Source organism: Papio anubis, chromosome 5 (assembly GCF_008728515.1).
Source record: "Papio anubis isolate 15944 chromosome 5, Panubis1.0, whole genome shotgun sequence".
NCBI classification, from domain to species: domain Eukaryota; kingdom Metazoa; phylum Chordata; class Mammalia; order Primates; family Cercopithecidae; genus Papio; species Papio anubis.
The window spans coordinates 119,928,607-119,954,218 of record NC_044980.1 but is presented as its reverse complement, the minus strand read 5'-3'; the positions used below and the strand labels follow the sequence as shown (position 1 = coordinate 119,954,218).

Below are 25,612 nucleotides of genomic sequence, written 5' to 3'. Positions count from 1 at the left end.
GAGAATGTGCAGGAAGATAGGTGAAGAAGCCATTTTTCTGTATTCAGTATGTGGTAAGTTAAACTTCTTTTCAAAGCAATTGGAAGGAATCTGGAGGGGAGGGAGGGAGGGAGGGAGGAAGAAAGGAAGGAAGGAATTTAAAAAGAGAAGGAGAGGGAGAGATTGGTTTGTTATAGAAGTATGAGCAATTCTCCCTAATTCCTGCAACACATTCTTGTGTCTAAGTAGGTTTCCTGCACATGGCGTAGATGGGAATTGCACATCTCCTGAGCCTTTGTTGCCTGGGAGTGATGAATGGCATTGAGTAGGAACTGTCTTGGTACCACTCAGTGGAGGAATCCATTTTCACTTGGACTTCACGAGGGACATATTTTTTCGGCAAAAAAGGAGGTGAATAGAACCCTTCACATCACCTAAGACAATAGTGAGAGGACTACACCACCTCTGGAAGAAAGAATGTGGATGCAAGACCGTGCTTAGATGAGAAGTATGGAGTGGAGGGGCTGCATAGATTCCGTAGTTAGTACCCAAGTGCACAGGGAAAGTAGACCATCCGCATTTTCCAGAGCATTCCAGACACAAGTAGGTCTATAGAAACAGTCGATAAAGGCTATACTCAAAGCAAACTTTAGCCCTCAAATACATAGAGCCAGAGAAATGTCTGAAAATAGCAATATGGGCTCATCTCAGCACAAATAGCCTGGGACATTGAAGAGCATGGACTATTGACAAGAAAAAGGGGAAGCCAGGAGAACAGATATCCTAAGAGACAATGTTCCCTGAACCACTCATACAGAGGAGGAAACACTGAAAAAGGGTATTAAATTCCAGTTTATGATAGCTCATAGGTTGTTATCTACATTCATGCTGAAGTTGGGAACTAGTTTTAATTGCAGGGTTTGGATTCAATCATTCTCAACAAATCATTCTATTATCTTTGTAAAGCCTTTAGTTAAAGAGACCCTTGAGATTATCATACAGAGATACCTGGACCAAAGAGACCCATGCTGAACATTACAGTTAGGTTTGGGTGCCCAACTTGAGTAAACAGAAAAGCCTAGAAAGCACAACCTCAAACTTACTTTTGCTCTCAGTGTATAACCCATACATCACCATCCCTCAAAGCCTGTGGAAAGATAACTGGTTAGCAAATATGAAGAAAAATCACTCCTTCTGTGAATAGGGTATTTTGAATTGAAAAAGATGGCATAATGCACTAGACTACAACATACATTCATCCTAGATTTGAATGGAGTGAAATCAATAGCTGAAACTGAGGAGGCGTTTAGATTAAAAACAAGTGGATAATCTTTTATAAATAAAGCTTTAATTAACATTTATTCTTAAATAAAATATTATAAATTTCACTTTCATCGTTATTTAACATCCCAAAATTCCTCACGGATGCCTGAGTACAAGGGAGTAAGCACAGAGGTGAATAATTCATGCAGAATATAGAGCCATACATAAAAAGAGAAGAGCAGTTGATTGGTTTTGTTCCCAAGAAATTGTTAATGTTACATTATATTTTATTGAACCAGCCTCAAAAAATAACAGAGCCTGAACATTATTATTGCAGTTATTACCTTTCCTTTCCAAGTGCCATATCTTGTTCTCTCTTGAGTTGATACATTCTGATTACTTTTGCTTACTTTAGAGATTTCCTTTTTTTAGTGAAAAATGCTCCTCTAGAACCTCTCATATTTGAATTTCTTCAAGTTATAACCACTTGCTATCAAATTTAAATAATCTCCCATATCTTAGTGGAATCAGTGTGTTCATTTCCAACCTACACCTTCTATTTAATACATGGAACTGTTCTGTAGTGCCCTTTTTCCTTCACTACAAAGGACAAATGTGTCTTTCATTAGTCACAGTCGTAGCTCCAGCCCCACATCGCCCAAGGAATCAGGACAGCTGACACAATGTCTGTGCAAATATGACTATGGCAGAATTGAGTGTGACTGAAAGATTCCGTGGGTCCAATTCACCTTGGATTAAGCTAGGGAACCAATTTCCAGGACCTTGAAAACAGCTGTCATGGAGCAGACAGGCCATTTAGCAACAGGCACAGATGTGGGGCCTGGCTTGGGCCATTTGCTTCTTTTCATTTCCAGAAAAGCTCCAGCAGCCCACCCTGCTCCACATTTCCTATCAGACTTATCATTGTTTGTTGAAACTGTGTTGCTCACCCTGGTGTGTGGATCTGATGATGCATCAAGTGTTTCTGTTTGCATGGGGGGTTTTTTTGTGTTGTTTTATGATTTGGGTTTTCTTGTTTTTGTTTGTTGTTGTTGTTGTTGTTGTCATTTTATTTCTTGGTTGCTGTTCAGAGAAGCTAAGGTCAGAGTTCTTTATGTTCGGCTTTAAGCTATTAGGCTCGTCTTTCCTGTCTTTTATCAAGAGTATAATTTTGCATGGAAGAAATATACAAATTGGATTAAAATGTATCTTTGTGAGTTGTAGACACCAGCTTGGGTTCAACAGGGGCAACTTGAGGGGTGTGCTTTGGACATAGAAAAATCATGTCAAATCTAGGCTTCCCTGTTTGCACTCCTCTCTCTCCCATCCCCTCATCTTCAGCTGCTCAAAAAAATATTAAATTACAGGTAACCAGAGTTGCCAGTGTCAAGAGAAATTGAGAGAGAACATCAGTAAAATATGTGTAACCATTACATCTTATTTCACAGGCTGTATCTTGAGTAACAGCCAACCTCATTCCAGGAGGGTCCCCAGTGTAGTGTTCCAGCCCCCAGTGTCCATATTAACAGGAAATCAGTGTATCTCTTAGACCCCTTACACCTTTCATACATCTAATACTTCGCGGATGCTCAGTAGTCTGAGAAGGGAGTCCTGCTAGTTCCTATCTCACTGTTTTGCTACTTTGGAGCCAACGTTCTCCCTTAAGGCTGGAGATTTTAGCAAGCATTACAAATCTGACTGAGTTATGATGCACAGTCACACTAAAGGCATCTGAAGCCTAAGCAGCTTGGAAGTGACTTCTTCTGCACCAATCCTGCTGTTTCTCCTGGTGCTTAGATATAGTTCTAAGTGATCAGCTGAGGCGAGGCATCCACCCATTCACACCCTGCCCAGGCTACAGTGGTTTTTCCAGGTTCCATGCCTCAGAATTCCAATCCCTTAATGCTGAGCTCAGCCAAGAAGTTCCACATCAACCTTACTGGGCTTCTAGTTGCAGCTCTTTAGATTCACTCCACAGCCTCTTCACCAGATCAGGAGTCCCACCCTGGAATCCTGGAATGTTGGTGTCAGGAACCTCATGGTCCCAAAATTACCTGCCCACCCCTTCTTTCTTTTTTTATTTATTTCTTTTTTTTTTTTTAGACAGAGTCTCCCTCTGTTGGCCAGGCTGGAGTGCAGTGGCATGATTTCGGCTCACTGTGACCTCTGCCTCCCGGGTTCAAGTGATTCTCCTGCCTCACCCTCCCAACTAATAGGGATTACAGGCATGCGCCACCACACCTCCTTCTTTCTATTTTCAGGCCCAAGCCTAGGGTCACATCCTACCACCTAATGAGTGAAATACTCTTCAGAGGAAGAAAACCCACTAACAACTGCTATTTGAGGATCTCTAACTCCTACACCCCAAGGTCTGTTTAGATATAAGGCAGTCACCTGCTTTCATATATAATGTTTTCTTAAAAACATGTATAACAGTCAAATGTGATAATATTGAAAGATTTACTGGGATCAATGTCATATGCACAAAAATACATTTAATTATGTTGTTAATATACATTGTGGTGAAAGTGGTTGTTTCTGATAAGGAAATGGGGAGGGGTGCAGTGAGGAAACACAAGCTGGTTTTCATAAGACAACAGAACTCTTTGACTCTTTAAAATATGACCTTTTGCCAGGCACAGTGGTTTACACTTGTCATCCCAGCACTTTGGGAGGCCAAGGCAGGGGGATCACTTGAAGCCAGGAGTTCAAGACCAGCCTGGCCAACAAAGCGAGACTCCATCTCTATCAGAAATTTTAAAAATTAGCTGGGCACAGAGTCCCAGCTACTCAGGAGGCTGAAGTGGGAGGATCTCTTGCATACAGGAATCTGAGGCTGCAGTGAGCTATGATTGTGCTACTGCACTCCAGCCTGGGCAACAGAGTGAAGCCCTGTCTGTAAAAACTAATAACACGTAAATAAAATATGATTATATAAAAACAAAAAAATTAAGAATCAATACTACTTTGCGATAAAACAGAAAAGCTTTAGAGAGAAGAAGCAAATCATGTACATGGTCTCAAAATGGAATGGCTTTGGACTTCTCAGCAACAACGCTAGAAGCCAGAGACATTGGAGAAATGCTTTCTAATTTTTGAAGAAAATGGTTTCCAAATTAGAATTATATACCTGACCAAACTTACATCTTACAGAAGGACAAGGACATCTTTAGGCATACAAGGGATATATTGGCCAAGTTAGTTTAGCAAGGCAGAAATTACTGTAGCCAGTTTAAGCCAAAAGGACTAGTTATGACATATAGTGAGAGCTCAAGACTGAGGGAAGGAAACGGACTGTGCTTCCAGTTGTGACACCCAGCTCCACAGCACAACGCTGCTCAAACAAGCCATGAAACCAGGAGGCTACTGCCACCAGTGCCAGTTCCAACCTATGGCCTCTGCCATCACCAGGAGGTTGACAAATCAGGTGCTATGGTCGCACATTTAGACTCCAGAGTCTTGCTGTACTGTCGGGCCCAGAACTGCAACAGCGAAGTAAGAACCTCAGACCCTGCCTTTTTCCCAAATAATTCAGTTCTGGACCCAGATTTTGAATCTGGCACAGATGCAGTTGACTGGTGGAATCAAAACCACATGGCTGCAATCTCACAACTGGAAAATGACCTGAAAAATCTTCTTTGTTGAGAATGCAGAATTTATAATGTGGGATACTGCTAAAACAATGTTCAGAATCTGGAGTCAGCCTGAATAACAACTGATAACTATGCATAGACATAAATTTTACCTCTTATGGACTCTCTTAGGACACTATTAGAAGATACTAGTTTCTTCACCAAACATGAGAATGAATCAAGAAAGAGGAAGATACAAAATTATGTAATTGGAAATCTAACATAAGGAGGCAGGCAAAGGAAATTCCCAAGATCCTGATGAAGGGAAGGTGTGAACAGAATGCAGCATGGAGCAGGAAGTTAGAGCCCGCACAGCAGTTGAGGAGGAATCAGAGAGATTGCCTGATGTGTTCAATTCTGTTGAAAGTATCCTACAACTGTCAGAGAATTAAGATAGGCACGTGATTCGCTGAACAACTTGGGGAACTGGGGGAAGGCAAGTATTAATCCTAAGAAAATCAAATGTTATATAAGAAAAGGAATATAATCTTAGTGTACTACATGTCTAAGGTGTGAATTGTATTCACATGGACACAACGGTACAAACATGAAGTGCTGATAATGAAAACAACTATATTGGAACTATATTGGAAGAATGAAGAACATATATTGTTCAACTATATTGGAACTGAAGAAATGAAGAAAGGAGGGGAAGAGAATGTGTGGGAAGGCCAACATAGTGATCACCTGGGCTAGCTCCTCATTCTCCATGCGAGGAAGCCAAAGAAAATAGCCAACACTTTAAAATCAAGAAATAATAATAAGGGCATTTATTTAGAATGTGCAGGCAAATACCAGAAAAAAAAAAAAGTAAAAATAAAAGTTGAAAAATTTTGCCTTAAGGGAGCAGAATTGTGGAGTAGAGACGGATTAGGACTGTTATTTTTATTATAAGCCTGACAGTATTATTTCACTTTTAAAGTATATATACACACATGCATGCGTGCACGCACATGTGCACACACACACACACATTAATTAAAATAAAAAGTAAATGTAGAGAACAGTATCTCTTGCTGTACCTTCATAGCCTTTCCCTCCCTAAGACTCATCCGTCTCCTGTCTGTTTCTTTCCTTTCTATGATACACCTGCTCATTCTATAAACCACTCTCTCATCCTGTCAAGATGAAAAACTACATTGGCCACTGGCTGCTTCTGAAAATCAACCCTAGAGAAACTATAGAAGCCAGAGGGAAACAGATACGAGAAACTAATAACAAATCATAAAATAAAATAAAACACTGTGAGAAGGCCCCGGGGGAGTCTGAAGACTTGGGATTGTTATACGTTGGGGGAGGGAAAAGAGAGAATTGCTTCAGCCTGGGGGAAAGGCAGCCAGAGGTAGGTACTAGAAGGAGGTCAAAGGGGAACAGCGTTTCTGTTTCTGTTCTGCCACGTGGACCATCACGGCCTGCCCAGTCACCACAGAGATTGGCACCAGCAGCCTAAGCTACAGGTGTCAGGAGGGTACTACAAGTGTGGTACCAAAGCCCTGCAGGAAGACAAGGGAATGAAAAGCAGCTGTTTGCCAACCAGTATCCTGGGCATTCACTGCTGTACTACTCTCATTTCAAACCCCCAGGGAACGTGAATGAAATCTATGCAGACTGCTTGTAGAGTTTAAATGTGAAACATGGACTAGAGACATTGTGCCCGGAATTGGTTCCTTCCGGTGGGTTCTTGGTCTCGCTGGCTTCAAGAATGAAGCTGTGGACCCTCGCGGTAAGTATTACAGTTCTTAAAGATGGTGTGTCCGGAGTTTGTTCCTTCAGATGTTCAGATATGTCCAGAGTTTCTTCCTTCTGGTGGGTTCGTGGTCTCGCTAACCTGAGGAGGGAAGCTGCAGACCTTCCCCGTGAGTGTTACAGCTCTTAAAGGTGGCGCGTCCGGAGTTGTTTGTTCTTCCTGGTGGGTTTGTGGTCTCGCTGATTTCAGGAGTGAAGCCACAGACCTTCGCAGTGAGTGTTAGAGCTCTTAAAGGTGGTGCGTCCAGAGTCCTTCGTTCCTCCGGGTAGGTTCGTGGTCTCGCTGGCTTCAGGAGTGAAGGTGTAGACCTCAGTGGTGAGTATTACAGCTCATAAAGGTAGTGCAGACCCAAAGAGTGAGCAGCAGCAAGATTTATTGGGAAGGCCAAAAGAACAAGCCTTCCACAGCTGAAAGGGGACCCGGGTTGCCGCCTCTGGCTGGGGTGGCCAGCTTTTATTCCCTTATTTGGCCCTACCCATGTCCTGCTGATTGGTCCATTTTACAGAGTGCTGATTGGTACGCTTTTACAGAGTGCTAATTGGTGTGTTTACAAACCTTTAGCTAGACACGGAGCGTTGATTGGTGCATTTACAATCCTTTAGCTAGACAAAAAAGTTCTCCAAGTCCCCACCTGACCCAGAAGCCCAGCCGGCTTCACCTCTCAACATGATTTGGTGGTGGTGGGAAAATTGGGATAATCACCATCAGTTCTGCAGACCCCGAGGTTCCATCCCCTGGGCAGTTTCCAAAGCTTTAATTCATCTGGAGGTACATAAACTGCAGCCTGGGATTTAGCCCTTTTCCAACACATAGCCATGGCTAGTAACTGATATTCCAAGAGGAAGAGTTTTCAAGACAACATAATCAAAAAGCCATATAAAGAATACAGCTATCACATAAGAAAGAAAACAAACTCAACAACATGAGCCATCTAAATTAGCATTACAAGAAGAGGTGGACCAAGAAATTAATACAGCAATGATAAATATATTAAGCGGTTAAGGCTGATAATCAGCAATATGAAGCAAGAATAAGAAAACATAAAAAAGGGCCAAGTTGAATATTAAGGATGGGATATATAACAGTTGAAGTAAATAAAACAATGAATAAGGTATATAGCAAAATGGATAAAGGTGATGAATAAAGCAGTGAGTTGGAAGAACAGATAGAGAAGCTCTCTTAGAGGTCAGCAAGAAAGTGTGAAGAGACAGGAAATGTGAAAGAAAGCTAGGAGATGTGGAGGGTGGAAGGAGGGTGCAAATACTTGTGAGCAGTGGCTTTGTAATGTGTCAACGTGACTAGACTGAACTGTGCTTCCTAAAATTCCCTTTCCTGTATATTTCTAATTAGGGTGGGCCACAAGAGAGAACCCTGTGAAAGGTTTGCTGGGCATTAGCCCTTGTCTGCCAGCTCTCCTTCTTTGTGGGAAGCATCAGTGGAGCCTCCAGTTGCTCTACCTTCCCCACTAAGCTTCTCTGACTCCTGGGCCAGGTGTGTGCTTGGCAATTGTGATGCAGGACTGTGGTTTCTGCAATAAACAAACATGCACAATCAAGGTTAAAGGCAATAATCACTAATACAAATTGTAGTGTGTCCTCACGGGCTTCAGTTTGTGGGTTCCAGCTTGTTCTTACTCACCTCCACTTTACTTCATCTCCTCTTCCCAACTGCCAGTTCTGTAGTTTCAGAGCTCTAGCATTGGAAGTACAGATAATCTTACAGAGGTTGCTTGACCAGTTCTTACAATTTCATTAGGTCAAATCCCTGCCATGTATATATTCCCATTCACCATTCCTATCATATTGATATTGTCTCAAATTTTAATTATAAGTTGTTCTGGATAAATAGTAAGTTTCGGGTTTTTTTCTCACTTTACTGAGGATATACAAACTTTTCCAAGGAATTTTATCACCTTTACCATATTTCCTAAATATTGAGGATTGCTTCAAACATGTTTTTAGTATGTATCTTTGTGTGGCGAAACTTCATTCTTGGTCTTATCTAAAGTATATATATTAGGCCATCACATTTGAAAGACAATTTGTCTGGATATACACTTTTAGGTTCAAATTTATTTTCCTTTGAGACAGGATCCCACTCCGTTACTCAGGCTGGAGTGCAGTCACACGATCACGGCTCACTGCAGCCTCTACCTCATCAGGGTTAAGGTGATCCTCCCACCTCAGCTTCCCAAGTAGCTGGTACTACAGGAATGCACCACCATGCCTGGCTAATTTTTATAGTTTTTGTAGAGACAGGGTTTTGCCATGTTGCCCAGGCTGGTCTGGAACTCCTGGGCTCAAGCGATTCACTTGCCTCCACCTCCCAATGTGCTGGGATTACAGGCATGAGCCACTGCGCCTGACCTTTCCTTTGATATCTAAAAAACATTTTTTCCCTTTTGTCATCTTCTGTGCACTGTTCAAATCTTATTTTTGTTCTAATTGCTGATCTCTTCACTATCTCTGGAAGTTTTTTGAATTATTTCCTTAATTAACTTTGATGTTCTTGAATTCTATTCTGATGTTTCCAGGTTTAGGCTTTTTCCCATCTCTTATTTTTCTCTCTTTCTGAATCTGGGTATAACAGGGTTCATTCAGAGAAGCAGATCCATTAGGATATATTTCTGTGAGTTCATATATATGCATTCATATATATAAATATGAACAATAACTAATATATATACATGAGTCCACTAAATTGTCCAGTTAGGAGGAATATACAGATATTGATAAATTTAAGAAATTAACAGGAATAAACAAACATGAGTAAGGGCCTTCAGGCTAGCCATAATGAAACAAAAATAGAATATATAATATTCAAGCCAGTAGAAAACAAAAGAAAGTGGAGTAAATTGAAAATATAAAATATGGAATAAATAATTCTTAATATAATAAAAATTACAACAAATATAAATCGTTTTAATTCACAAATAAAAAGACAAATACTCTCTATGGTATTAAGAAATAAAAACGAAATCCAAAAATATGTTTTCTATGAGAAACATTCTTAAAACCAAAAGACATAACAAGTTTGAAAATGAAAGAGTGAAAGACAAAAAAAATAAACAGAAACCTAAAGAAACCCAGAATCTCAATCATGATAGCTGACAAAAGAGAATTTAAGGTGGGGGGGTAAATAAAACAACAGTGAGAAGATATAACCATTGCAAATATACATATGCACCTAATAATAGGTTACATTAACTGACAAAGTACAGAAACAGATAAATTATTGGGAGTTCTTTTTAACACCTGACTATCAGAAATGTCCTAAGCAGTATGTTGAGAGCCTCTCAGACTATCCACCTCTGCACTGCTTTACTGTACATGACACCAGATAGACAGTTGTCATGGGTGTCATCAAAGCAATGCACAAGAAGGCTGCTGGAGCTGGCAAGGTGACCAAGTCTGCCCAGAAAGCCCAAATGAATAATACCCCTAATACCTGCAACCTCAGTCTTAATCAGTGGTGAAAGACTGGTCTCAGAACTATTTGTTTCAATTGGCCATTTAAGTTTAATAGTAAAAGACTGGTTAACGAAAGCAATGCATCATAAAACCTTCAGAAGGAAAGGAGAATGTTTTGTGGACCCCTGGGGGGGGGGTGTGTGGCAGTTTTAAGTTACTAGTTTTTAAAATTAGTACTTTTTAATGGAAACAACTTGACCACAGATCTCTCACAGAATTTTAGGACACATTAAAACAAAGTTTAATGAGAAAAAAAGTACTAAGCAAAAATTAAACAGATTTTTATCTAAAAATTATAATTAATAGACTCATACTATTAATTATATTGTTCAGATCTTTAATATGTATGTTCCAATGGTATGATTTTATATATATACACAAATATATGCTACAATAGTTTATGCAACAAATAGCACGTATGTATTTTTAGAATCATGCACATATTTTCACTAGTAGACTAGGCTTACAGAAAGTTCCAATAAACCCAGGGACAATATTATGCAGATTTTTTTACTGAAACAAGATCTAACTCTGTCACCCAGGCTGGAGTGCAGGGACATGATCATAGATCATTGCAACCTCTAACTCCTGGGCTCAAGCCATCCCTCCCACCTCAGTCTTCTGAATAGCTGGAACTACTACAGGTGCACATCATCCCCAACCCCTGCAACTATTTTTCAAAATTTTTTTTGTAGAGACAGGGCCTTGCTCTGTGCCCAGTCTGGTCTCAAACTCCTAGGCTCAAGGGATCCTCCCTGCTCTGCTTCCCAAAATTCTGGGATTATAGGCATGAGCCACTGCACCCAGCCTTCATGCAGATTTTATCTTCTAAACATGAGATAATACAACAAATTAATAATATAAAACTTTTACAAATGTCTCAAATTTTGAAGGTAACATATTGCTAAATAACTCACAGGTTAAAAATGAAATTATAATCAAACTGAGTACCTAGAATTGAATGAACTTGGAAATACAAAATATATGGTACATAACTAAAATATTATTTAGAAAGAACATTTATACTTTTAAATATGTTTATGAAGAAACAATAAAAGTTGAAACAAAGTATGCTAAGCATCCAACTCAAGAAGTTATAAAAAAGAACATCAAAGCAAAACCAAAGAAGAAAAAAGATATAATAAAGGAAACAATATAATACATGTTTTAAGTAGAAGAGATTTACAAAACTAAAAAGCTCTATTTTTGAAAAGAGTACCAAGATAAACTTTTGATAAAAGTGAATAAGGATAAAAGGAGACAACAAAGGTAAATAAAACACTGATCAAAAAATAAAGATAGGAAAATAATTACAGGTTTTCAAAGAGATAAAATAGATAAATTCCTAGAATATATATAAAATGCTAAACTAACCCAAGAAGAAAAAGGAAACTTAAAATAGACTCACAGGGATTAAAGAAATTTAACTGGTAGTTAAATTTCCAAACCAAAGATCTCTAGGCCTGCCTGCATGCTTTTAAAGTAAACTCTATCAAACTTGGTTTTTGTTATTGTTGTTGTTGTTTTGAGACAGGGTCTCACTCTGTCACCCAGGCTGGAGTGTAGTGGCATGACTGTAGCTCACTGCAATCTTGAACTTCTGGGCTCAAAGGATCTTCCTGCCATAGCCTCTGGAGTAGCTGGGACTACATACAGGCATGAGCCACCTTGCCTGGCCTCTATCAAACTTTCAAAAACTAATTCCTGTTTTATAAATTATTCCAGAAAATGCAAAAGACAAAAAAAGAATTTTCAATTCATTTTATAAAGCTAATATAATCTCCTTCTCCTTATTGCTTCTGGATTTTAGCCATAGTTTAGAAACTTCTCCCCACTCACAGATTATAGAAGGCTTCATCCTACCTTCGCTAGAACTTGAGTGATTTCATTTTATTTTTACATTTATCTCTTAGAGTCATTTGGAATTTATTCCAGTACGTGCTATAAATAATAGGTCTGATATTCTCTATTCCCATGTGACTACACACAGCTCACAAGCGCCAATTGTTAAATTCTCAGGGATTTTGTGAGCTGATTGTTAAACACAGCCATTACTACAAAATAAATCATATCAACTTAAAATGAAATAAATCATGTTAAAAATGAAGCTAATAAATATTCACAACTTATCATTCCTATTACTTTGATATATTTTACTACTATCAAGACTTCTGAGGTTATTTATATCTATCATGTCCATACAATGGAAATACTATAAGCATGGAATGCTGCTATGCATCTTTTCCCAAGTCTTTACTTCATGACGCCCTACTATAGCATGAAATTGGCTATGGTGGGAGCATTTACATCACAAAGTTAGTGATGCTAAAATCAGGGCCTAATTTTTTATTTTGTTGATTGTGTAGAATAAGGATCACAATGGCCAGTAGGCCAAATCCAGTCTGCCAGCTGTTTGTGTAAATAAAGTTTTATTGGAAGACAGCCACAGCTCTTTGTTCACTATCATCCATAGCTGCTTTTATGCTTTCATGGCAGTTAAATAGTTGCACAGATACCATGTGGACCAAAAAGCATAAAATATTTCCTATCTGGCCCTTACAGAAAACCCTGGTCTAGACTTTAAAAAATAATGGAGAAAATGTTAGCAGCGTAGATTAATTTTTAAAATGTATCATAGGCAGTCTCAGTATAAGGGCAGCTGAAGCAGCCGGCTCAATTAAGATGAGGTTTCTGCTGCTTCTCCTGGTGGTGGTGTCAGCAGTGGTGCCCAATCTAGGCAGTGTGCCCAGCAAGAGATTAAACATGCAATACACCACAAGGCCACTGCTCAAGTTCCAGATTTGTGTTTCCTAAAGTTATAGGTGGGTGTTTGAGAAGCACATGTGGGTTATTAGTCAGCGGTACCCAGACATCACACTGAAGGAGAGAATTACCTCCCTCAACCAATATATAGACACATAGCATCTTTCCTGACAGCCTTCAATCTAGTACTAATAGGATTAATAATTGTTGTCAAGGACCCTTTTGCTTTCTTTGGCATACAAGCTCTAGCCTTCGGTGAAATACATAGCATAGATAAAAAACAATCACAACTTCTGGAAGTCAAGGACACACTCAGAGAAATGCAAAATGCACTGGAAAGTCTAAGCAATAGAATCAGACAAGCAGAAGAAAGAACTTCAGAGCTCAAAGACAAGGTTTTCAAATTAACCCAATCCAACAAAGACAAAGAAAAAACAATTTTTTAAAAAAATGGACAAACCCTCCAAGAAATTTGGGATTATGTTAAATGACCAAACCTAAGATTAATTGGTGTTCCTAAGGAAGAAGAGAAATCTAAGTTTGGAAAACATATTTAAGGGAACAATCAAGGAAAACTTTCCCGACCTTGCTAGAAACCTACATATCCAAAAACAAGAAGCTCAAAGAACACCTGAGAAATTTATTGCAAAAAGATAATCATGTAGGCACATAGTCATCAGGTTACCTAAAGTCAAGACGAAGGAAAGAATCTTAAGAGGTGTGAGGCAAAGCACCAGGCAACCTCTAAAGGAAAACCTAGCAGATTAACAGCAGATTTCTCAGCAGAAATCCTACAAGCTAGAAGAGATTGGGGCCCTATCTTCAGACTCCTTAAACAAAGCCATTATCAGCCAAGAGTTTTGTATCCAGCAGAACTAAGCTTTGTAAGTGAAGGAAAGATGCAATCTTTTTCTGACAAACAAATGCTGAGAGAATTCACCAGTACCAAGCCAACACTGTAAGAATGGCTAAAGGAACTCTAAATCTTGAAACAAAGCCTCGAAATACACTAAAATAGAACATCCTTCAAGCATAACTCTCACAAGGCCTATAAAACAAAAACATAATTAAAAAAGAAAAACAACAAGTATTCAGGCAACAAACAACCAATAGCACCACGAATAATAGAACAGTACCTCACATCTCAATACTAACGTTGAATGAAAATGGCCTAAATGCTCCAGTTAAAAAACACAGAATGGCACAACAGATAAAAATTCACCAACCAAGTAACTGCTGTCTTTAAGAGACTCATCTAACACATAAGGACTCACATAAAGTTAAGGTAAAGGGATGGAAATAGACATTTCATGAAAATGGACATCAAAAGCAAGCAGGAGTAGCTATTCTTATATTAGGCAAAATGAACTTTAAAGCAATGGCAGTTAAAAAAATAAAGAGGGACATTATATAATGATGAAAGGATTTATCCAACAGGAAGGTATCACAATTCTAAATATATATCCACCTAACACTGGAGCTCCCAACTTTATAAAACAATTACTACTAGGCCTAAGAAATGAGATAGACAGCAACACAATATTAGTGAGGGACTTCGATACTCCACTGACAGCACTAGACAGGGCATCAAGACAGAAAGTCAACAAGGAAAAAATGGATTTAAATTATACCCTAAAACAAATGAACTTAACAGATATTTACAGAACATTCTGCCCAACAATTATAGAATATACATTATATTCATCAGCACATGGAACATTCTCCATGTTAGACCATATGATAGGCCATAAAACAAATCTTAATACATTTAAGAAAATTGAAATTATATCAAGTACTCTCTCAGACCACAGTGGAACAAAATTGGAAATCAACTCCAAAAGGGACCCTCAAAACCATGCAAATACATGGATATTAAATAACCTGCTCCTGAATGATCACTGGGTCAACAATAAAATCAAGAGGAAAATTTAAAAATTATTTGAACTGAATGATAATAGTTTCACAACCTGTCAAAACCTCTGGAATACAGCAAAGACCTTGCTAAGAGGAAAATTCATAGCATTAAATGTCTACATCAAAAAGTCTGAAAGAGCACAAATAGACAATCTAAGGTCACACCTCAAGGAACTAGAGAAACAAGAACGAACCAAACCCAAATCCTGCATAAGAAAATAAATAACAAAGGTCAGAGCAGAATTAAATGAAATTGAAACCAAAAAATACATAAGATAAATGAAACAAAAACCTGGTTCTTTGAAAAGATACATAAAATTGATAGACCACTAGTGAGATTAACCAAGAAAAGAAGAGAGAAGATTCAAATAAACTCAACTAGAAATGAAACAGGAGATATTACTACTGATACCAAAGAAAAGCAAAAGATTATGCAAGGCTACTATGAACACCTTTACACACATAAACTAGAAAACCTAGAAGAGATGGATAAATTCCTGGAAATATACAATCCCCCTAGATTAAAACAGGAAGAAATAGAGACTCTGAACAGACCAATAACAAGCAGCAAGATTGAAACGGTAATTTAAAAAATCGCCAACAAAAAAAGCCCAGCATCAAATGGATTTACAGCTGAATTATTTCAGATATTCAAAGAATTTTTACCAATCCTATTGACTTTATTCTACAAGATAGAGAAACAGGGAATCCTCCTTAAGTCATTCTATGAAGCCAGTATCAACCTAATACCAAAACCAGGAAAGGACATAGCAAAAAAAGAAAACTACAGACCAATATTCCTGATGAATATAAATGGAAAAATCCTTAACAAACTATTAGCTAACGAAATCCATCAGCATATTAAAAAGATAATCCACCATGATCAAGTGGGTTTCATACCAGGAATGGTTTGACATTTGCAAGTCAATAAATGTGATACACTACATAAACAGAATTAAAACCAAAAATCACATTATCATCTCAATCAATGCAGTAAAAGCATTTGACAAAATCTAGCATTCCTTTATGATTAAAACCCTCAGCAAAATCAGCATGGAAGGGACATACCTTAATGTAATAAAAGCTATCTATGACAAACCCACAGCCGACATAATACTGAATGGGGAAAAGTTGACAGCATTCCCCCTGAGAACTGGAATAAGACAAGGATGTCCACTCTCACCATTTCTATTCAACATAGTACTAGAAGTCCTAGCCAGAGCAATCAGACAAGAGAAAGAAATAAAGGGCATCCAAACTGGTGAAGAGGAAGTCAAATTGTTGCTGTTTGCTGATGATATGATAGTATACCTAGAAAACCCTAAAGACTCTAACAGAAAGCTCCTAGAACTGATAAATGAATTCAGCAGTTTCAGGATACAAAATTAATGTACACAAATCAGTGGCTCTGCTATACACCAACAACAACCAAACTGAGAATCAAATCAAGAACTCAACCCCTTTTACAATAGCTGCAAAAAATAAAAAAATAATAATAAATAACACTTTGGAATATACTTAACAAAGGAGATGAAAGACCTCTACAAGGAAAACTACAAAACACTGCTGAAAGAAACAAATCTGGAGGCATCACATTATCTGACTTCAAACTATACTATAAAGCCATAGTCACCAAAACAGCATGGTACTGGTATAAAAATAGGCACATAGGCCAATGAGAGCAGCAGTGGAAAGACCAATAGTGGCAGCAGAGTCTCCACCTGGACAAGTCCAGCAGCCGAGGCAGCAGTCGCGAGTATGACACCGGTGGGGGCAGCTACAGTGGCCACTTGCATAGTTACAGCTTCTCAGCACCAAAAATTACTCGGGCGGGGGCGAGTTGGTCAGCAGCTCCCCGGGTGGAGGAGTGGAGTCACTTTCCTCCAGGGCTGCCTCCTCAGCTCCTGTCCCAGCTGAGTGAGGAAACAGTGGAGGATGGCCTGTTTCATGAGTTCAAAGGCTTCAGGGATGTAAGGGTCAAAATCAATCACCTATCAGTTTCTGGCAGCGGAGATGAGCTCGTAGCCTTTGCAAACTTCCCACACCCAGAGGACGCATGGGCGGCCAAGCACTCAGAGGCGGCCTGGTGCTCTCTGACCCGCCTCTGAAGACAGAAGCAGTGCGTGTGAACCGGAGCAGCAACTGCTCCCCTTTAGACAAAGATTTATCCTCCATCAGCCAGCATGGTGGGAGCCTCTGTAGGTGGTCACCCGCACTCCCTTGGAGGTGGTGGGGGCCAGAGATCACCTTCCCCTGGTGGCGCAGCTTTGGGATACAGAGACTAGGCTGCAGCAGTTGGCTCATGGCCACCTAACCCCTCCACCTCCACCACCATTGCCTGGAGACTGGAGACAAAACGAGACTATTCATTCTATGAGAGAGTGCACCCAGCATACAGTCTTAAACCAAGGGAGGGAGCTGGAGCAGATGCTGCTCCTTTCAGAAAAGTGGATGAGATGTCACCCAAGGATCATCACAGAACTAACCAGACACTTTTCTTGGGCAACCTAGACACCACTGTAACAGAGTGACCTAAGAAGGGTGTTTGATTGCTTTGGAGTCATCACAGAAGTAGATATCAAGAGCCCTTCTCTTGGCCAGACTAGTAATTATGGCTTTCTCAAATTTGAGAACCTAGATATGTCCCAAATTAGCAATGTTCAGCAAAATTATAATTTGGAATCCTATCAAAATTGGTTATGGTAAAGCTACACACACCACCCACCTCTGGGTGGGTGGCCTGAAACCTTGGATGCCTCTTGCTGCCCTGGCATGAGAGTTTGACCAACTTGGCACCATACACCCCACAGACTACAGAAAGGTGATAGTTGGGTGTATATCCAGTATGAAAGCCTGGATGCAGTGCACGCTGCCTGGACCCATATGCGGGGCTTCCCACTTGGTGGCCCAGATCACCACCTTAGACTTTGCAGACACCAAGTGTTGTTACCAGCAGCAGTATATGCAGCCTCTGCCCTTGACTCATTATAAGCTGATGACAGATGCTTTTGGACATCAGTCCCTTGACCCTTTGAGGGGTGCTTAGGATAGGACACCACCCTTATTATACAGAGATTGTGATAGAGACCTTTATCCTGACTCCAATTGGGTGCCACCTCCAACCCCAATTGGAGAAGGCAGCACTGGGACTGCAGCTACTGCTGTGCCTGCTTACGAGCCACTGGATAGCCTGGATCACAGGCGGGATGGTTGGTCGTTGGACAGGGACAGAGGTGATTAAGATCTGCCCAGCAATAGAAACCAGCCTGGTAAGCGAAAGCTGCCTGGGGAGAGCAGAGGACAGCATCTGGCTAGGTCTCCTGAGAGTGACTGCCCACGAAAACGTCACTGCACTCCTTCTCCTGACCACAGTCCAGAATTGAGCAGTAGCCAGGATCCTTACAACAGTGACAATGATCCATCTTCCCGTCTTCTCTTGGAAAGGTCCTCTCCAATCAGAGACAGATGAAGTAGTTTGGAGAAGAGCCAGAGTGACAAGTGAGACCATAAAAATTCTGGCTCAGCTGAATGGATAGGAAGCACCGTACAACTGCTCCCACTGACGGGAAAGCCCTCTGAAAAAAAGAAGACCACACTGATGGGAGTGCATCTAGCACCAACACTGCTTCCTGGAAGCTGAAGTCCCCTTTCCAGAAACAGGATGCGGGGACAGCCCCCGTGGCATAACCCCTTCCAAACTCTGTTTGACCTGGGAGGGCATGCTTCTACTGAAGAACAGCAACTTTCCTTCCAACATTCCAACATGCAGCTGTTGCAGAGTGACCTCCAAGTGGCTAACAGTCTTCTTGTGGAGGACCAAACTGGCCCAGCTCAGGATTACTCAGTGTCTCCATTTGGACCAGCCCAAGTTGGATGAAGTAACTCGATGCATCAAAGTAGCAGGACCTAATGGTTTTGCCATTCTTCTGGTCGTGCCTGGAAGTTCTGACAGCTGGTCCTCCTCTTCCTCGGACACTGCCACTTCTACTCAGAGACTGCTTAGGTGCCTTGTGTCCTATTTAAAGCAAAAGCAGGTACCCAAGGTGGTCAGCATTGGGAGGGGGGCACAACAAAGACAAGGAAAACACCGGGGTCCTTCATGCCTTCACACCTTGTGAGCTCTCCCAACAATTCCTGGATTCGCTGCCAAGGCACTGGCTACATCTGAAGAAGATTACCTGGTCATGATTATTGTCCATGCAAAACTGGTTGAACAGTGGATGAAGATGTGGAATTCAAAGTTCTAATGGACCTTTTTGAAGAGAAATTGTGGCTTATGTGGAATTTACGTGGGCCTCTGATGGAAGAAAGGTAATCTGTTTAGTATTTGTGCATTTTACTAAAATGGCAGCTTAAAGTTTTGTATCAGGTGTTTGAAGTGGGGGGAAAAATGACCTCTTTGCTTTGTGCTATGTACGTAAGATTTCTAGAAGAGTAAAAAAAAAAAAAAACCTTTTTTTATGGCTCACACAGCTTAAGAGTAGCTGTCTCTCAAACATGTACTCACACTTGAGCTGCTTTTGTTTTATTCTAAATAAATTGTTTCTTTTGAAGAAAAAAAAGTAGGCACATAGACCAATGGAACAGACTAGAGAACCCAAAATGAAGACAAATACTCACAGCCAACTGATCTTTGACAAAGCAAACAAAAACATAAAATGGGGAAAGGACACCCGATTCAACTAATGGTGCTGGGATAATTGGCAAGCTACATGTAAGAGAATGAAACAGGTTCCTCATCTCTCACCCTATACAAAAATCAACTCAAGATGGATCAAGAACTTAAATCTGAGACCTGAAACCATAAAAATTCTAGACAATAACATCAGAAAAACACTTCTAAACGTAGGCTTAGGCAAAGATTTCATGACCAATAACCCAAATGCAAATGCAACAAAAACAAAGATAAATAGGTGGGACTTAAACTAAAGAGCTTTTGTATGGCAAAAGAAACAGTCAGCAGAATAAACAGACAACCTACAGAGTGGGAGAAAATCTTCACAATCTATACATCTGACAAAGGACTAATATCCAGAATCTATAAGGAACTCAAACAAATTAGCAAGAAAAAAACAATCCCATCAAAAAGTGGGCTAAGGACATGAATAGACAGTTCTCAAAACAAGATATACAAATGGCCAACAAACATAAGAAAAAGTGCTCAACGTCACTAATAATCAGGGAAATGCAAATCAAAACCACAATGCACTATCACCTTACTCCCACAAGAATGGCCATAAAAAAAAAAAAATAGATGCTGGCGTGGATGCGGTGAAAAGGGAACACTTCTACATTGCTAGTGGGAATGAAAACTAGTACAACCACTATAGGAAACAGTGTGGAGAACAGTGTGGAGACCTTGTAGAACTACCATTTGATCCAGCAATCCCACTACTGGTTATCTACCCAGAGGAAAAAAAGTCATTATTCGAAAAAGATACTTGCACACACATGTTTATAGCAGCACAATTCATAATTGCAAAAATATAGAACCAGCCCAAATGCCTATCAATCAACAAGTGGATAAAGAAACTGTGGTGTGTGTGTATGTGTGTGTATGTATGTGTGTGTGTGTGTGTATATATAGATATATAAAATGGAATACTACTTAGCCATAAAAAGGAATGAATTAATGGCATTCACAGCAACCTGGATGAGATTGGAGACTACTATTCTAAGAGAAGTAACTCAGGAATGGAAAATCAAACATCATGTGCTCCCACTCATAAGTGGGAGCTAAGCTAAGAGGATGCAAAGGCATAAGAATGACACAATGGACTTTGGGGACTCAGGGGGAAAAGGGTGGGAGGGAGTGAGGGATAAAAGACTACAAATATGGTGCAGTGTATACTGCTTGAATGATGAGTAATGGGTGCACCAAAATCTCAGAAATCACCACTAAATGACTTATTCATGTAACCAAACACTACCTGTTCCCCAAAAACATATTGAAATAAAAAATAAAGTATACTATTAACATTTTTAATTGTATCATATTTGTAGCTGTTACATTGTGAATAGCACAAAAAAATGGCAAATAATCTCCCAATATTTAAAAAGTATTATCCAATGCAGCAAGGAAGTCACATCATTGATAAACAAGTCAAGATTCAATGTCTTTGTCATTTTACTCTATCTGATATGTTAAATGAAAATATCAGTTGACATTCATGTGACAATTTATGTGACATTCATGTAACTTATCAATTACAACCATAAATTGGTTATGGATAGAAAAGTTCAGCAAAAATCAAGAAAAGCATTCTGTGAGAATTTATGAATCATTTAGAATTTGTAATAGAAAGAATTGTATATTTTATTATTATTTTTAAACTGCTTGCTAAACATCCTTTACATCACTAAAATTTATACTATACATACATATGCACATATATGTATGCACATACATGTGTATTAAACATTTACCAGGCCAACACCAGCTATACAACATCCCAATTCCACTTATTAAAAAACTTTATCACTCTAGTTTAAAGTAAACAACACAATAGAACGATTACCTACCCCAAGGAATAATATTTTAAGTTTGATCAGCTGAATTCCATTGATACATATTGTGTGGAATTTTTCCTAACTGTACTAATCTTTCTAAAGTAACCACAATCCTTCCTATGTTTTTGAAAATACTTATTTTTTAAAGTGTATCTTTTTTTTTTACTGATTTGAGAAGCTGTCTTTATTGTATACTAAATTTCCAAATGCACTTCTACTTTATTTCTCATTTTTCTATTTTTTGTACCATTAGTCTGTCTGCCTATTTGTGTGTCAATACCAAATTATGTTAATTATAAAGAGTTTATGGTATATTTTAGTTTTTGGTAAAAGAAACTCCTCCCACTTAGGCTGAGGCGGGCAGATCACGAGGTCAGGAGTTCGAGAGCATCCTGGCTAACACGGTGAAACCCTGTCTCTACTAAAAATACAAAAACTTAGCCAGGTGTGGTGGCAGGCCCCTGTAGTCCCAGCTATTCGGGAGGCTGAGGCAGGAGAATGGTATGAACCTGGGAGGCGGAGCTTGCAGTGAGAGGAGATCACGCCACTGCACTCCAACCTGGGTGACAGAGCAAGACTCCGTCTCAAAAAACAAATAAAAAAATTGATAAAATGATAGGATGAGTACTAGCTATAAATGAATACAATTATGATGAAAAGATTACAATGATGCTATGAATATTCTGTCAAAGCTTTCAACCAGATTCATTTACTTTATTTAGCAATGTTTTTAAACTTTTATTTTATATGTCTTTTATTTTTAAAGAGAATTGATTAGACATTTGGATGAAGAATAAACTCTCAAAATAATTGGAAAAAAGAAAAAAAAAGAAACTTCTCCCTCCTCCCACTCTCACTTGATTGCTCTTCTTTTTCAGAGTGTTTGATTATTCTTGCTTGACATCCTTTCAGGTAAATTTTATAATCAGCTTGTCTATTTGGGGGTTGTGGGGACGAAATCTGATTATATTCTTATTGGGTATTTCACAAGTTTATAAATTAAAACAGGGAGAATGTTATTTTTTATGATGTTGAGTTTTTCTGTCCAAGAACAAGGTACAATTTTTTCATTTGCGGCAATCAACTTTTGTAATTTTCAAGTGTATTTTTCTCATATAGGATTAGGATACTTATAATTGAGCTTATAACTTGGCACTTACTTTCTTTGTTATATTATAAATGAGAGGATCCTCTTCCATTATATTTTGTAATGGTTTTTGTTCATATTATGAAAGCAATTGATTTTTAAATGTTAATTTTGTAAGCTGTTACATTACTATTTGTTTTATTTGAGATAAGTTTTTATCAATTGTTTTGGATTTTCCAGATACTTAATCATGCCATCTGAAAATATCTCTTCACTTCCAATTACTGTATCCTCCAGTTGCTTTCTCTTATCTAATTACAACGGTCAATAGCTTCAAAATAATGTCATATAAGAGTAGAAATTGGTCCCTTTCTAGTACCTGACTTTAGTGGGAAAGTTTTCAGTGTCTCCTTATTAAGATGCTAGGTTTGGGGCTGAATTATATTTATCATAGAGGAAGTGTAGTAGGCCAAATAATGGCCTCCAATATCAGGTCCTATTTCCTAAAACCTGTAAATGTTACCTCATATGTCAAAGGCTTTGCAGACATGATTAAATTAAGGATTTTGAGATGGAAAGATTATCCTCAATTACGTGAAAGAGCCCTAAATGCAATCACATGAGAGGAAGACAGAGGGAGATTTTACATATGCAAAGAAGAAAAAGACAATGTGTCCATGGTAGCATAGACTGGGTAGATGCAGCCACAAGCCAAGGAATGCCAAAAGGTGGAAGAGGCGAGAAACAGATTCTGCCCTGGAGCCTCCAGAGGCAGTGCAGACTGGCCAACACCTTTGTTTTGGCCCAGTGAGACCCATTTTGAACTACTTTTTATAAAGAAAAAAAAACCTCTGGTCTCCAAAACTATGAAAAACTAGATTTGTTATTTTAAGCCACCAATTTTATGATAATTTGTTCCAGCAGCCTCAGGAAACTATGAGAGGAAATATCCAATAAGTCTCTTTTTTTTAAGTCTTTTTAACATAACTGATGACATTATTAAAGGTCTCTTCTCCATCTATGGATACAATAGTAACTTTTTTCTCATCTTTATTAATATGATGAATTACATTGACTTATTTCCTTGGATTAAATCACCTTTATATTCCCCTAAGGGGAATACAATTCCCCTAAGTAATGAGTAAGGTTTTTTTTAACATTCTGTTGGGTTTTCTTTGCTGATCTTTTAAGATGTTTGCATCAATGCCCATAAGTGAGATTGGTGTGGGATTTGTTTTTTGTTTTATTGGTGCAAACTGTCTCAAGTTTTGAGATCAATGTCATACTCAATTCATAAAGCAAATTCAGAAGTTTTATTTTCTGTTCTCAGCAATAATGTAAGTAGTATTATGATGAGACGATTTTCAAGGTTTGACAGAATTCTCCTACACAAACATCTGAGATTGGTGCTTTTTATTGTGGGGAAACTCATTAATTACTTTTTGATATTTATATTTCTTCTATGATATTGATCAGTATAGACTTTCTGTCTCTGTCAATTTTGAAAACATATTTATCTTTAAAAATTATTCACTTCACTTTGATATTTATATAATATTTAATTTATATATATATAATATATGTAACATGCATTTACATATTATATATGTATTATTTTAGAGACAGGGTCTTGCTCTGTCACCCAGGCTAGAGGGCAGTGGCAAGGTCATAGCTCACTGTACCTTAAACCTTTAGGTTCAAGTGATCCTCCCATCTCTGCCTCCTACATAGCTAGGGCCACAGGCATGTGCCACCACACTCAGCTAATTTTTTTTTTACTTTTTTTAGAAACAAGGTCTCGTTATGTTGCCCAGGCTGGTCTCAAACTCTTGGCCTCAAGTGGTTCTCCTACTTGGTGTTACTTGCATGAGCCACTGTGCTCAGCCTAGTATTTGTCTTTGTTTTTGCATAGATTTGGGCAACATGGCCTTATGATTATAAAAACTTCCCTTTTCATCCTTATTGCTCTCTTGTCATTTCTAATTTTATGTATTTGTCCTTTCTCTTTTTTTTCCTTCATTACATTAACTAATGAGTATCTACTCTCTGATTTTTTTAATAGCAACTTTGGGGTATTTGTTAATTCCACTGCTTTAATTTTACCTCATTAATTTCTGCTTTTGTCTTTATTAATTTTCCCGCTGCTTTATTTTGAAATACATTGTTCTTTCTCTAGCTGTTTGCATTTGGTATTTAACTCGTATTCTCATTTTTTAATTATTACTGCAATAGACACTTAATGCTATATTTTCCTGATAATCGCTTTAATCATATCCCAGAGCTCTAATATGTTTTCATTTTCATGATTTTCAAAACTTTGAATTTTATATTACATTTTCCTTTAAAACCCCAAATTCTTTAAGAACATGTTTTAAATTTTCAAATTTAAGAGCTCTTTTAATATTTTATTAATTTATATTATATCAAGCTCAGAAAATGTTTTATTTCTTTTCTTTAGAATTTATTAAGTTTTTTTGTAATTTAAGATAAGGTCAATTTTTATGAATGTTTCACAAATACTTAAAGAGATTATGAAGTCTCTGCTTTCGGTGTTCAGGGTTCAATGCATCTATAGAATTATAGTCATGCACCACATGCATAACATTTAGGTCATAATGACATTTAGGTCAACAGTGGACAGCCTATTAGATAGTGGTCCCATAAGATTATAATACTGTATTTTTATGGTGTCTTTTCTATGTTTAGATACACAAATACTTACCATTATAATTGCCCACAGTATTCAGTACAATAACACGAACATGAACATGTTTGTAGCCTAGGAGCAACAGGCTATACCATATATCCTGAGTAAGTAGTAAGCTATACCATCTAGGTTTGTTATACTCTATGATGCTTGCAACATGACAAAATTGCCTAATGATGTCTTTCTCAAACTATATCCCTGTCATTAAATGGTGCATGGCTATGTATTATTTGTTGTTGTTTAGGTCTTCTATAGTCTAATTTTTTTTTCTGCTTGACTTCTCTTGTATGCTGATAGCACTTAGCAGCCTTTACTTTTGATCAGTTTGCTTTTATTTGAAGTTCATGGTTCACCTTTTCCCCCATGAAATTATTACATTTATTATTCTCATATCTCCCGGCATAAAACATTACTATCATAAAGTCTGGTGACAATCTGGCTTTCCCCTTATTAATGACTTTTTTTTTTGTCTTAGATGCCCAAAGGATATATTTTCTCTCTTTTTAAAAAGAAAGTCCAATCGTTTTACTAGACTATATC

The 25,612-nt window shown here is 38.4% G+C and overlaps 1 protein-coding gene and 1 pseudogene across 1 annotated transcript in view; one reads left to right on the top strand and one right to left on the bottom strand.

The window, feature by feature from the left end:
- Positions 1 to 25,612, bottom strand: part of MEGF10 (multiple EGF like domains 10) — a 375,350-nt gene that overhangs the window by 266,492 nt on the left and 83,246 nt on the right. The window lies entirely within an intron of this gene.
- LOC101023385 lies at positions 16,443 to 19,015 on the top strand (annotated as a pseudogene).